The sequence below is a fragment of the Papaver somniferum genome, chromosome 6, assembly GCF_003573695.1.
Source record: "Papaver somniferum cultivar HN1 chromosome 6, ASM357369v1, whole genome shotgun sequence".
In the NCBI taxonomy this organism is placed as follows: domain Eukaryota; kingdom Viridiplantae; phylum Streptophyta; class Magnoliopsida; order Ranunculales; family Papaveraceae; genus Papaver; species Papaver somniferum.
The window spans coordinates 150,931,879-150,946,191 of record NC_039363.1 but is presented as its reverse complement, the minus strand read 5'-3'; positions in this window follow the sequence as shown (position 1 = coordinate 150,946,191).

Genomic DNA, 14,313 nt, shown 5'->3' with positions numbered 1-14,313 from the left:
TTTATCGAAATATGTGTTGGTAAGCTTTAGCTTTGACCAAGTTCATCTTTACTAGTGACGAAAGTCATATTAAGTTTTAATTACTTGAAAATTGCTTTGACGAAAAATAGTGTGTGAACAACAACTATGTAACGTCTTCTAAGAATGTTTCAATGATTGAAATGAGAGTTTATATTACATAACCATGGTTGGATATAAACATTATGTGGTAACTGATACGTGTATAAGTCCTTATTCCTTGAACCAAAGTATGCGTACTTTGCTGCTCAGGAAAACCGGAACTAGAGTCCGCGTACCTTCGGAAGTTCACATCCCGTGAATTTCTGCTGGAATTTGTGAACTGAAAACAAACTTAATCCGGGTACTTAAGTCCGCGTACCAGTATGCGTACTTAAGTTGGTTATTTTCTAAAAACGATTATTCGTGAACTTAAACTTATATAAACTAAGGAATGCAAGTTTGCAAACCGTGGATATAAAGTTCATGAATCGATTCGAGTGAATTAAATCGTTTTTGCTTCGATTGTGTCTTGTGTACTTCTATAGGATCTAAGCAATTGAATAACTCTGTAACTAGTTCATTTGAGTCATTTGAACTAGTTATGGTAAATAAGAATATGGTTGATATGAAAGTGCTCATATGTCTAACCATTTGGTTAACTACCGTTGAACCAACTAAGTGTACACGTTTGGGTACAGTTACACAAACCTAAATAAATTTGCATTTCATTTGTGTGTAACAAGCTAAGTTTCGATCTAACAGTTGAAAGATATTAGCTTGAATCTAATCAGGTTTTCATCTAACGGTGAATATTGAATGCTTTGTTACTAAGCTAACATTGATTGCAAATCTTGATTTGAAAGACTATATAAAGGAGAACTCTAGCAACTGGGAAACCTAATCCCCACACCTCCTGTGTGATACTAGTTGTCTTAGCTAGAGCCGATTCTCCTTTAACCTTAGGTTTCTATCGAGACCCTGTAGGTTAACGACTTGAAGACTTCATTGGGATTGTGAAGCCATACCGATACTACTTTTCTTGTAGTTGTGCGATCTGATCTTGCTGTTTCTATCGTACTAAGTACAATCGTAAGATTGGCTTGAGATTGATTTCTCCGATAGGCAAGATATAAAAGAAATCACAAACATCTTCGTCTCATCGTTTGTGATTCCGCAATATTTTCTTTCGCTAGCCGATTAAGATTATTGTGAGGTGATTGATAATTCTAGGCTGTTCTTCGGGAATATAAGTCTGGGTTATCAATTGGTTCCTGTTCACCTTGATTTATCAAAAGACGGAATAAAAACTCGTAGGTATTTATGTGGGAGAAAGATTTATCTATTACCGTAGACTTTTCTGTGTGATACAATTTTTTTTATTAAAGTCTTCGACTTTGGGTCGTAGAAACACTTAGTTGTGGGTGAGATCAGCTAAGGGAATCAAGTGCCTAGTATCCTGCTGGGATCAGAGACGTAAGGAGCGCAACTGTACCTTGGATCAGTGTGAGATTGATTGGGGTTCAACTACAGTCCAGACCGAAGTTAGTTTGTAGTAGGCTAGTGTCTTTAGCGGCTTAATACAGTGTGTTTCAAATCTGGACTAGGTCCCGGAGTTTTTCTGCATTTGCGGTTTCCTCGTTAACAAAACTTCTGATGTCTGTGTTATTTCTTCTCCGCATTATATTTTTTTATATAATTGAAATATCACAGGTTGCGTTGAATCGATCAATTGGGAAATCCAACCTTTGGTTGTTGATTGAAATTGATTGATCCTTGAAAATTGGTCTTTGGAACCGTTCAATTGATTTCTCTTGTATTCAATTAGACTCGCAGATTTCTATTTGCTTGAGTAAGTATTGAATCGAGAAAGTGAGATATAACTCTTTGATATACTTTTATTAAGATTGAATCTGACTGTCTAGTTGATTCTCTTAAAAGTATATTGGAGTTTTTCCATACAGATTTCTAAGCGAAATATTGGGTGTGGTTGTTAGACTCCCACTTTTTCAATTGGTATCACAGCAGGAAAACACATTAAAAACCTCATAAGTCTGTGTTTGTAGCGATCTGATAATGGACGAGTCTATCTCTAATAACGTACCAGTTCATAAATTACCAGATGATTTTCAAAGCTTGGATTCACCTGAGAGAACTGTCACATCTAGGTCATTATCTAAACACTCTCTCAATGTAGAACCTGTTGAAGTCTGGGAAATACTTCTAGAAGAACAGTTGGATGAACTTTCTGATGAAGGTGATTCAGATATTGATAGAGATGTTGATGAGGAAGTCTCAGAGTATGTTAAGGTTTTGAATTCATTGGAAAAGAAGAAGATGACAACTTCTCATGTCACACCTCTTCTGACTCCTCTCAGTCGAGAAAACAAGAAATTGAGAAGATGTTACGCAGGTGTTTATATTTCGAATCGTTCTAACGAATCGATCCTCAAGGATTCTGAGGAAAACCTATGTATAAAGTCACTTGAATGTGATAATCTTTATCAAAAGTATTTTTTTGTTGGAAGAGAAACTTGCAGAATCTGAAGCAAGGATTAATTCCCAACAAACAAGTTTTGATGACAAAGAAAGCGCTTATCTCGCTCGAGAAAAACACCTTGAAGCTGATTTAGCTGCTGCTCTTGATAAAATCAAGATGTTGGAAGATGACTTGAAAAAGTTCAATACTAGTTCAAGAAGATTAACCACTATGCTAGGAGCAAGTAAAAATCATCGTGATACATGTGGATTGGGGGAGCGCAACTGTACCTTGGATCAGTGTGAGATTAATTGGGGTTCAACTACAGTCCAGACCGAAGTTAGTTTGTAGTAGGCTAGTGTATGTAGCGCTTAATACAGTGTGTGGTCAATCTGGACTAGGTCCGGTTTTTTTTTTTTGCATTTTCGGTTTCCTCGTTAGCAAAATTTCTGGTGTCTGTGTTATTTCTTTTCCGCATTATATTTTGTTATATAATTGAAATATCACAGGTTGTGCGTTGAATCGATCAATTGGGAAATCCAACCTTTAGTTGTTGACTGAAATTGATTGATCCTTGAACATTTGTCTTTGATACCGTTCAAGTGATTTCTCTTGTATTCAATTAGACTCGCAGATTTCTATTTGCTTGAGTAAGTATTTAATCGACAAAGTGATACATAACTCTTTGATATACTTTTATTAAGATTGAGTCTGACTGTCTAGTTGATTCTCTTAAAAGTATATTGTAGTTTGTCCATACAGATTTCTAAGCGAAATATTGGGTGTGGGTGTTAGACCCCCTCTTTTTCTTCGATCAACAACAACATGATACCTGCACCTATTACCAGTGGAAGATCCAACACAGTTAGTAATGGTGGGAACCAAAGAAGACAAATAGAAACGAGAAGTCCCGCCAAAAAAGTAATCAGGATGAACATGCAATGCATCTCCGACGACACTAATTTGGAAACCAGTGGCTACAGTTCCAACAACATCAAACCATTCACCAAAATAAGTATCACTGTTACCCACAAATCCATACTGCATATCGCTGGACTCAATGCAATCATCACTATCACTAATTTCAATTGGTGGCTCAGGGGAAAGAGGGGGGAGTACTTGAACACTACTCTTACCTTCATCACTTACATTACCACGGTCTGGATTCACTTGATTAGACATCTTTCTCTGGTTCACACTCTCTATGTATCTTGCTTTTCAGAGGAAAAACTTATAGGAAGAAGGATGTTTGGTCTTAATTGTTAATTTCACCACATTAAATGAGAGAAAACTCAATTGATTCATTAGCAAGTTCAATACACAATCTCATTTCAGTGAATTGTTTATTGTGTTCAGGCATTACAAGAAACACACGCAAAAATTGAATTTCCATACATTAACTGACATTAGTTGTTCGGAAAATTCTAGGAAAATCAATTCCCCCTGAATCGATGGACACAGTAAATCGACTCTGGTCAAGGTTACTAACGGCTCTATCTCAACGGCTCCCCTTGGAAAAATTGGAGACCACATGGATTTGCCTAAGCGCAACTGATACAAGCTATCTGGTCAGAGTAAGGAGACAACAAACAACAATATAAATAAAACTGAATGAGGGTCCATAGACTAGATATAGTGGGCAAAAAATAAATATTGCAAAATTTTGACTATCACAAGGGCAACAAATAAGAAAGCAATTTTACTATTTGAAACTAAAAAGCTTTTACCAGGAACTGAAATACAAAAGCACAAGGCTTTATCTGAGTATTATGATCTCTGGTTTGGGGAATCAAAAATCTCCACCAATCAAAATCTTGGAGAAGTCTGCACTTTTCTAATTCTAAACACCCTCAATTAGTACAATGGCTTATGTCTGAAGATTAGAAATAGTAAATTCACATCTCAATATTTACTATTACCATAATATCTTATTAATATTATTGGCATAAAAAACAAGGAACAAAACTCTGTATGGAAGGGACTACCCGTATTGGTCTCTAAGCAAAGGACAAGTATGCCTCTCAACATATAGGCATACTTTAAAAGCATCACCATGATGGAAAATTTTCCATTTTTGATGACCAAAAAGAGAAAATATGATAAAAAAACAAAATGGGTACTTTCTGAGAAGTACTATGAAAATGATAGCCACAAACATGGACGGTATCAAATGGAGATACAAACCATTGATAACACCAGATGTACAACTATCTTTGAGAGTGACTACTCATTTTTGTCCTCCCACTGCTGATACTACAAGCCAAGAGAAGAGCAATAAAGACAGTACTGTCAATATTCATAGTCTTGTTTTAGCTGAACACAGTCATTACATACATCTGACCCAATCTCAGCTTGCAAAACAAAGACATTACCTCTACTTATTCAAATTCAAAAGAATCTATAACCCAAAAAATCATTATACCCCAAGTCCCAACCACTCTTTGGAAATTTATCATCATATCCCCTTGGAATCATAAAAACAAGAAACACAACTTCATCTTCATGGTGGAAGAAGAAACCACCCTGAACATATCTGATCTAGCTGAGAAAATGGAGAAAGCTGCAAAAATATCAGAAACAGATGAACCTTGTGTATAAATTGATCCATCTTTTCTCAAACAACCTGAAAAGAAGGATTGGAAACTAACATTCATTGGAAGATATGCAAACCGAAAAAAGCCCATCCTCATGGATTTAACCAACTATATAAAGAGAACTTGGGATATCTCAAATGGTTTCAACATATCCAGATACAACAGATGGTTCAACTGCTATATCATCAAAGTAAATACAGAAGGTGATAAACAACACCTTCTCACTAGAGGCCCATGGATAGCTCCGGGAAGTTTCATGGTCCTATTAGTTGTCCCAAGAAAGGGTCCATCTGAGCTCAAGCTGGAATGGTTCTACAACATCCTAATGAAAATCCATCTGAAAAGAGTTCCTACAAGGTTAACTTCATGGGAAGCACTATATGAAATATGCAGACCAGCTAGAGTCCTACAAGAATCAAAAAAGCCATATAAAGAGATGATGATGAGAAAAATATAGATATTATTATTCTTATCAATGTTAAAGAAACTATGCCAACAGGAATGTGGGCAAAAGTTGGTAACACGAAAACCAGAATTGAGTATTCCGATGCAACAACTCCTAAACTTTTCCAAGTTTGCAGAATTCCTGAGCACAGTATCCTAACCTTTGAAGAAAAAGCAGTTAAAGAAAAAGCCATTCAAGAAAGCAAAGGAAAAGGAAAAATGGATAATCCTAGAGGAGAGATTAATCAAGAGAGAATGGAAGAAGACAATATCACTTCATCTTCTGATTCTTACCATGTCTCTATTCAAGTCACAAAGAATGAAATTCCAAGAGCTTTAAGAATTGTAGGTTTTACAGGAAACCAACAAGGGAATGAAGAGGAAGACAACAAAGCTACCAACAAGGATGGTGAAAGCACAATGGCTGAAAGTTCTGAAAGAGGATCAATGGACAACATAAGACCTTCTGATCTCACAGATACCTTCCTCAATATACCAAATAAAAGACATTATGAAGAAAGTGAAAAAAAATGCTATTTGCCATGGGAACTGCTACTGATAAGGACATAAACATCAAGAATTAGATGATAGAAAAATCATCAAAGGTCACTCCATCAAGAAAGCAGCTAGAAACAACAGATCTAGCCCAAAAGCTGTTTCAACATCCATTCCACGAGGATTTGCAAATGTACTTCCAAATCTCCAAGGAGATATGTAGCAAAACAAAGAAGCCTCCAACTACCAAAGACCAATTAATCTCCTGAGAAGCTTTGAGGAGCAGCAAACAAGAGAGTCCAATCCTAATAGTACTAACAAGAAAAGAGGCAACATGGACAACTACAACCATCTAGATCATACAGAGGCTGAGACAAAGGGCAAGAAGGAACCAAAGAAGGAAAGCCCAAATCCTTGGTACAATATCAACACTGTATAGGTACCCCTAATCTCTACATTGCAATTTTCTTTCTATTATAATAGCTCTAAGAAACAATCCAAGGTTTGCCTCATAATACACTACAAGGAAAAGATGGAATACCCAACAATCTCATACTTTTGGGAGTTTGTTATTATTCTATCCTGGAACTGTCAAGGTCTTGGACAAAAAAGAACTCAAGATTACCTAAAAGATCTTCTGGATTATGAAAATCCTGATGCTCTATGTCTCTTAGAGACAAAACAACAAAATAAAAATATGCATGTTATTCTTAAGGAATTAAATGTCCAGAACTACTAGCTTGTCCCTCCAAGAGGATAAGCAGGAGGAATGTCAATGATATGGAAGAATAACATGCAGGTCAACATACAAAACCATGAACACAACATCATAAATGCTATGGTTATTGATAATACTACAACCAAAGCTTACTTAGTCACTGCATTCTATGGCAGTCCATATTCTAAAAAGCTGGAATCATGGAAAAATGTCATAAAATTAGCTGACAATGTGCAAATTCCATGGATGATATTAGGAGACTTAAATGTAGTACTAACAAATGAGGAAAAAAAGGGCTCAGACCTTTTGACAGAAATGAAGCTACATGTTTCAATGATATAATATCAGACATGAGATTACAAGATATTGGTTTCACAGGGTATCCTTTCACTTGGTGCAACCAAAGAATGGATAACAGTAGAGTAGAAGAAAGGCTTGATAGAGCCCTATGCAATGAATGGATTGATCTCTTCCCACAATCAAACTTATTCCACCTTGTTGCAAGAGGCTCTGATCACTGCCCCATCATTTTAAAAAGAAATCCTGGTTGGAAGGATGGAGCTTACCCATTTAAATATTTTGGAGGATGGATAGAACATCCAGACTGCAAAAGGTTGATAATGGAAGCTTGAGACAACAACCAAAATGGATCTGCTAGCTATTCCATGGCTAAAAACTTGTATAATGTCAAGAATGTTCTAAAAAAATGGAACAATTTTTTTTTTGGAAACATAAAGCATAAAATTGATACAATAAAAAAGAAGATGGAAACTATCTCCAATCACATCAACAGATGTCCTATCACCATAAAAAAGACTAGAGGAAACTCGGAGTCAATGGAAAGACATTGAGGAAGATTTCTGGAAGACTAAGATCAGAAATAACACCAGAAATCTAGGAGATAGAAACATTACTTTCTTCCACAACTCTGCTAGAACAAGATACATAAGATATAGAGTGGACAGTATCAAAAGCAAGGAGGGTAAATGGTTAACTTTACAGAGTTCAAATAGCAAACTGCTTCACTGAGCATTTCAAAACAATAGCTACAACCTCAAATCCTATTCTCAACATGGATATTATAAACCTCATCCCAAAAGTTGTTAATGAAGTGGATAATACAAAACTTCTTGAAACCCCTCTCCCCCAGAAAATCAAAATGGCTCTCTTTGATATGGAGGGAAAAAAGACTCCAGGGCCAAATGGTTTTCCCCCAAACTTTTTTCAAGATAATTGGGAAACAATAGGTCCTGACATTATCAAGATGGTATAAAGCTTCTTTAACACTGGATTCATGCTTAAAGAAATGAACTCCACCTTCATCTCTCATATACCAAAAGTGAAATTTGCTAACTCTCCTGTGAATTTTAGACCAATAGCTCTACACAACACAACTTATAAGATAATATCTAAGTTAATGGCTAAGAGAATAAAACCTCTACTCCAAAATATTATCTCCCCTTATCAGTCATCTTTCATCCCTGGCAGACAAATAAATGACAACACTATGGTTGCTAATGAGATAATACATAACATGGGAACAAGAAGCGACACACAAGGTTGGATGGGATTAAAGATTGATATGTCAAAAGCTTTTGACAGAATTGAATGGAATTTCTTAATAGTTGTTCTAACACAAATGGATTTCTCTATAAAATGGTGCAATCTAATAATGCAATGCATTTCCACTACAAACTTAGCAATTCTGCTAAATGAAGTCCCTTGTGAATTCTTTAAACCTTCCAGAGTATTAAGACAAGGAGACCCTCTCTATCCTTATCTCTTTATCCTATGTATGGAAGTTCTCTCTAGAACCCTTTTGAATGCTGAAAACAAAGGAAATATTCATGGTATAAAAATTATTAAAAAAGCTCCTTCTGTGAGCCGTCTCCTATTTGCTGATGATTGCATCATCTTTTGCAAAGCTCAAAAAGAGGAAGCACAAATGATAAATCTTGATAAATCTGGGATTTTCTTTAGCAAGAATACTCCCCAAGATGTAATCAAAGAGGTTACTGAGCTAATGGGAATAAAACCAATCCCTCTAACTGATAAATATTTGGGATCCCCATTATTCACTAACAAATCCAAAGTTAAATCTTTTTATCCCATTATTGCGAACTTGAAGGGAAGATTAGCTGGTTGGAAGGGTAAAACCATCAACCTAGCTGGGAAGATGATTATGATAAAACATGTAACATCCACTCTAGATAACTACCAAATGGGCACATTCAAAATCCCAAAAACTACTATAGGAGAAATGACCAAAATCCATACGGATTTCCTCTGGGGAAAAGAAGAAGGAAAAAGTAAAGGCATTTATTCAAAAGCTTGGATAGCTGTTTGCAAAGACAAATAGGAAGGAGGTTTTGGCTTCATGAATATGGAAAAATTCAATGAAGCTATGATATCAAACACTGGCTGGAAAATGTTGAAACAACCTGACACATTAGGAGCTCGAGTGATGCATGCAAAATACTTCCCTGAGGAAGACATAATGCACATGTCTACAAAACCTAAACCCACAGACTCATGGGTCTGGAAAGGCATTCTCTCAGGAATTGAGAATATACAAAAAATAGGAAGATGGAAAGTGGGTAAAGGTGACAAGATACATATCTGGACAGATTTCTGGTTTCAAAACCAAACTGCACCTATGATGAAACCTCCTCATTGTCCCGAAAATATCCAAAGAGTAAGTGTCTTACTCATAAACAATGCTCTCTAGAATGAGGATCTCATTACTGAGCTCTTCAGTGTTGAAATTTCTAGACAGATCATAAATACAAAAATTCATAGGAACCAGGATGATAAAGTCATGTGGCCCCTAACCAGAGAATGGAAATTTCACTGTCAAGACCTTATACAAGGAACTGAGAACAAATAGAAATACACACATTGGAGGTAAAAAAAAAACTGGAATGCCATATGGAAGCTGAACACTAGTCCTTATATAAGGATATTTTTATGGAAGGATGCTCACAACATCCTCCTAATTGGAGCCAAAGTAGGATAACATCTCAGCTATATTGAAGATATATGCAAAATCTGCAACTACCAAAGGGAAACTCTAAATCATCTTTTTATGAATTGTCCTTTTATCATAGATGTCTGGTTAAAACTGAAATTAGATCCTAGAATGGTGTATGAAGGATTTAATGATTTTCATCTCTGTCTAACTCACCTATGAGCAAGGAATAGGCACCAACACAACAAAAATGAATGGGCTGAATTATGAATAACTGTTCTCTGGCATGTATGGAAAGAAATATGTAATGTCCATTTCAATAAATCTAATATCACTGCTAAGAGTGTAGCAAATCAGATAAGTCAATACATGCACATTAGGCAAGCAGCAAACGCCAAGGAAAAAAATAATTTCATGCATACAAGATATACTAAACAGGCAGCTGAAAACAAGACCATTGAATTTAGGATCCAATGGATTCCACCTCCTGTATTTACTCAAAAAATGAATGTAGTAGTTTACTTCAATATCTCTCTAAATTTCTATGGTGTAGGCTTAACCTTACATGATTTTACAAGGAAATGCACAGGGGCCAGAGGATTTGGGTACCTGCAAAGTAGTGAACTAGAGACACAACAAATAGCTGCTCAGGATGCGTTTCAATGGGTAACAACATTGGGAAGCATGATGGATATTGAACCGGACTCTTGTAACCTGATAAAGTTGACACGACAACTCCATGCTGAGAAGATACACTGGAGTTTCCATCTCAAGACTGAAGCAACTACTTATTTTGAAATAGCTGTTTGGAGTACCATAACCTCCAACCAAAACTATGTAGCTTTAAATTTAGCAAAACTCATTTCTACATATAATATTAACAAACAATGGGAAGGACATGAGAACCAAAATCCAGTCCAGCAAATCTCAGAATATTTGACTGAAAACAATGGAGATAGGGAAGAACACACTCGTACCACTGAAGCTCAAAACTCTATGTATGAGCAACAGGTTCACCAAAATTATACTCTAGAAGCTCTTGCTAGCTTCATCTGCTTGTTTTTCTTATTAAAAAAAACACTTTTATAAAAAGAAAAAACCGGGGGGCGCAAGGATCAGTAAAATCTAAGGTGTATCTTCTTCTCTTTGAACTACTCTCAACTATTCTTTTTCTTCTTCTTTTTTTTCCACATCTAATCCTTCTACAATTTTCTTTATATTTTTTTCTTGAAGCATTTCTTTATATTTTCAGAAGAATACGACCAAGCGAGCCACCAATCAAGCTGAGGTGTCTCTCCTTATCCTCATACTTATGTTTAGTACTTGTACTTTACAATCTTTTCTTTCTCTCCAATTCTTCTTACTGTTGTCAGTTGTTAGTTAGGTTCATTAATATTTGCTGAACTTGTCTGTTAAGTATACTAATTAGTCTAACTTAATTGTACATAGGATATTTAATGCCTTTGAGGGGCATGAATGACTGAATGTATTTAAGCTATGCTTGAACATGTGAATCCTTCTGATGCTTCAACCTCATCAACTGCTATTACTGAAGGATGTGATATTGCTTGGGAATAGTCTATATATAATAATCGTCAACTAAGGCGCGTCAAATATAAGTTGTGCGGTCATTTATGTAGTGGTGGGATTAACAGATTTAAGGATCATATTTTACAAAAGAAAGGTCAAGTGAAAAGTTTTCCCAAGGCTACACGAAAAATGATGAAGAAAAATAATGACAATAGGAAAGAAAATAATGAGAGACAAGATAATAGGGAGGGAATTAATAGACTATATGAGGGTATCGAATTTTTTTTGGAACAAAGTGATGATGAAGTGGTGGCTGTGGAGATCAAAAAGAAGAAACTGAAAAACGAGTGATGTTAATTAGAGGTGCTATTGGTTTTCCAATAAAATCAGACCCTCAAAAGGAGAAGCAAAAATCAATCAAAGAATCTAAAGAACAACTGAAATTGGAAGCTTGGGATGCAACTGGAGTATGGAAAACTGAAGCCAGGATACCATTTAATGCCTTCTGATGCCTGACGTTTAAATAAATGGTTTACAAAATTGGAGAATATGGAAGAGAAATACCGACATCATCGTAACATCATCTAGGAACCAACATATTTTACAATCAGTTGAATGAAAGAAAATTTTTTGTTGAGTCATTTAGGGAACAATGAAGGAGATTTGGTTGTACTATGATGTTCGATGTTTGGAATGATAAAAAAGAAAGTAAAATTGTGAACCTCTTAGTTAACTATCCAAAAGAAACTGTTCTCTTAAAGTCTATTGACACTTCAGAAATAACCAAGTATGTGGAATACATAAGCAAACTCTGCAACGAGGTGATAACTGATGTAGGAATAAAAAATATTATTCAAGTAAGTTAATGATTTATTTGCTAAATTCATGATTCATTTATTAGTTGATTACATCCTTTATTATTGATAAGTAGCTAATGAGTTCTTTTTATTCATAATAATTCGTATCTGATAATGGATCAAACTTTAAGGATGCTGGTAAAGCTTTGATGAAAGAACACCCTACAATACTATTTTGAACTCCACGCACTGCTCAATGTATCAACCTAGTCATGAAAGATCTTAGTGATCATATTCCACAGATATTTAAAGCTATTGGCAGGGCCAAGTCACATGTTTCTTACATCTACAACGACAACGTTTAGAGATTTGAAGAAGAACAATAGATTGCATAGATCGACCGACACTCGAATTTTGTACATAATATTATACATTGAGCAGTCTTTTGGAGTTTAGACATGACTTGCAAGTGTTATTTGTTCAAGAAAAATGGATGAAGTCTAGTTATTCAAGGAAATCATACGGTCAAAGCCAACAGTTTGAAGTAATGAATTTGGGAGAATGTTACCTTTACTTATCAAGTGTTGTCTCCACTAGTAGAGGTTATGAGGATGGTTGATACTAAAAAAAATATTTATGGGATATATTAATTTATAAAGCTGTGCTTAGATGTAAGGAAAGAATGAAACAAAACATGAAGAGAATTAAATGCAACGATCAAACGTGGAAGAAATTTTTTGATATCTTTAAGAAAAAATGGGAAAATAAGATTTGTCATCCCTTGCATTGTGCTAGTTTGTACCTAAACCAGAAGCTTTTATATAAAATCCTTGCCGAGAAAATGGACTGTGACGAACTGTATCGAGTTGTGAAGGAAGGACTTTACAAAGCTATGGATCGTCTTATATGTGATCCTAAAGATTATGATCGTGTTATGCTGGACTTGAGAACTTACACAGGCGCAAAAGGATTACTAGGAAGCCCTTCAGCTATGAGCACATAAGAGGTTACTAATTATGAATCTTCACGAGTTGTACTTTGTCTTTGATCCGTCTTCACTTGTAATACTCCTCTTCTTCATCACTTTTATAGCCATTTGCACTTATTCTTGGATGGTTCACTTAGAATAAGAGATGAATTAGAGAAAAAAGACATCATGTAATAAAATTCAAAAGAAAACTATTAAATAAACATATGGATCTACACTAAAATATAGTAGATTATGGCGTTATTCACGGATCACACCATGACATGAACTTGGCAGCGCCCAGGGGATGCAATGCGAGGAGGTTATTGACGAAATATACAAATATTCACTTGTGCAAGATGTTGTGTTCACTGGCTGGTAGTTCCAGTAATTTCTCATTAAGAAAAGTTTGAATCTTAGTGACACCTCGGCCTATAGTTGTCTTTTCCGCGTTCTTTAACTTTTATTTTTATCATATATTTCAGTCTTTGGGGTATTTTTGGAGAAAATAAGTTTTTATCTTTGCTTTTTTATTGCTGCAAATTGAACTTGGAACTAAGGGACATTAAGGATGATAATGGCACTAGCCTACACTCCCCATTTTTGAATGATATAGAACTTTTAGTCTCACATAAAGTAAGTTGACTAAGTTCAATATATTATTGTAGTTCTTGTAATTTTAAGTATGTCCCTTGGGTTAACCGAATTTTGTACGAGGGAGAGGACATAGGCAATGAGTAGTATGGGTTAATAGTTTCATAGATACGCGGTGCAAAAGCACGTTGCAGTCCATCTGGTTATGCTGGGCTGGGCTTGGGTGAGGGTTCACTAAGATCCCATCTTTTGGCTCAAAATTATTTTGATTTCTTTCCAGAGGAATTTAAAATCAATATTTATTGTCTCTATTGTGAGTCATCGCCTCTAATCTTTAGTTAATACCTCATTTAGTTTGGTTTAGTTTGGCTACTAATTAATTATTACTACTGTTAGATAATCAGCAGTGGACCAAGACTATATGGTAGCAAATATACACACGAAAGAATAACTACTAAATGATATGTAACGAAAGTGGAAGCTGCTTTCTTCTTATACTTTGTAGTTACATCGGAAAGCTGTATTTATAGTGATCCAAAGAGGACATTCCCATACAGCACAAAAACACGTGTATATACATCTGTCAAATAATAGAGACTCAGTGGCATGCATATACACGATGCCATTACGGATAGAAATGAACCTCAGACCCAATGGTGTTCATCCATCTAAAACTCCTTGGGACCCACATTATATAACACTCCCCCTTGGATGACCACCGTTTTGAATT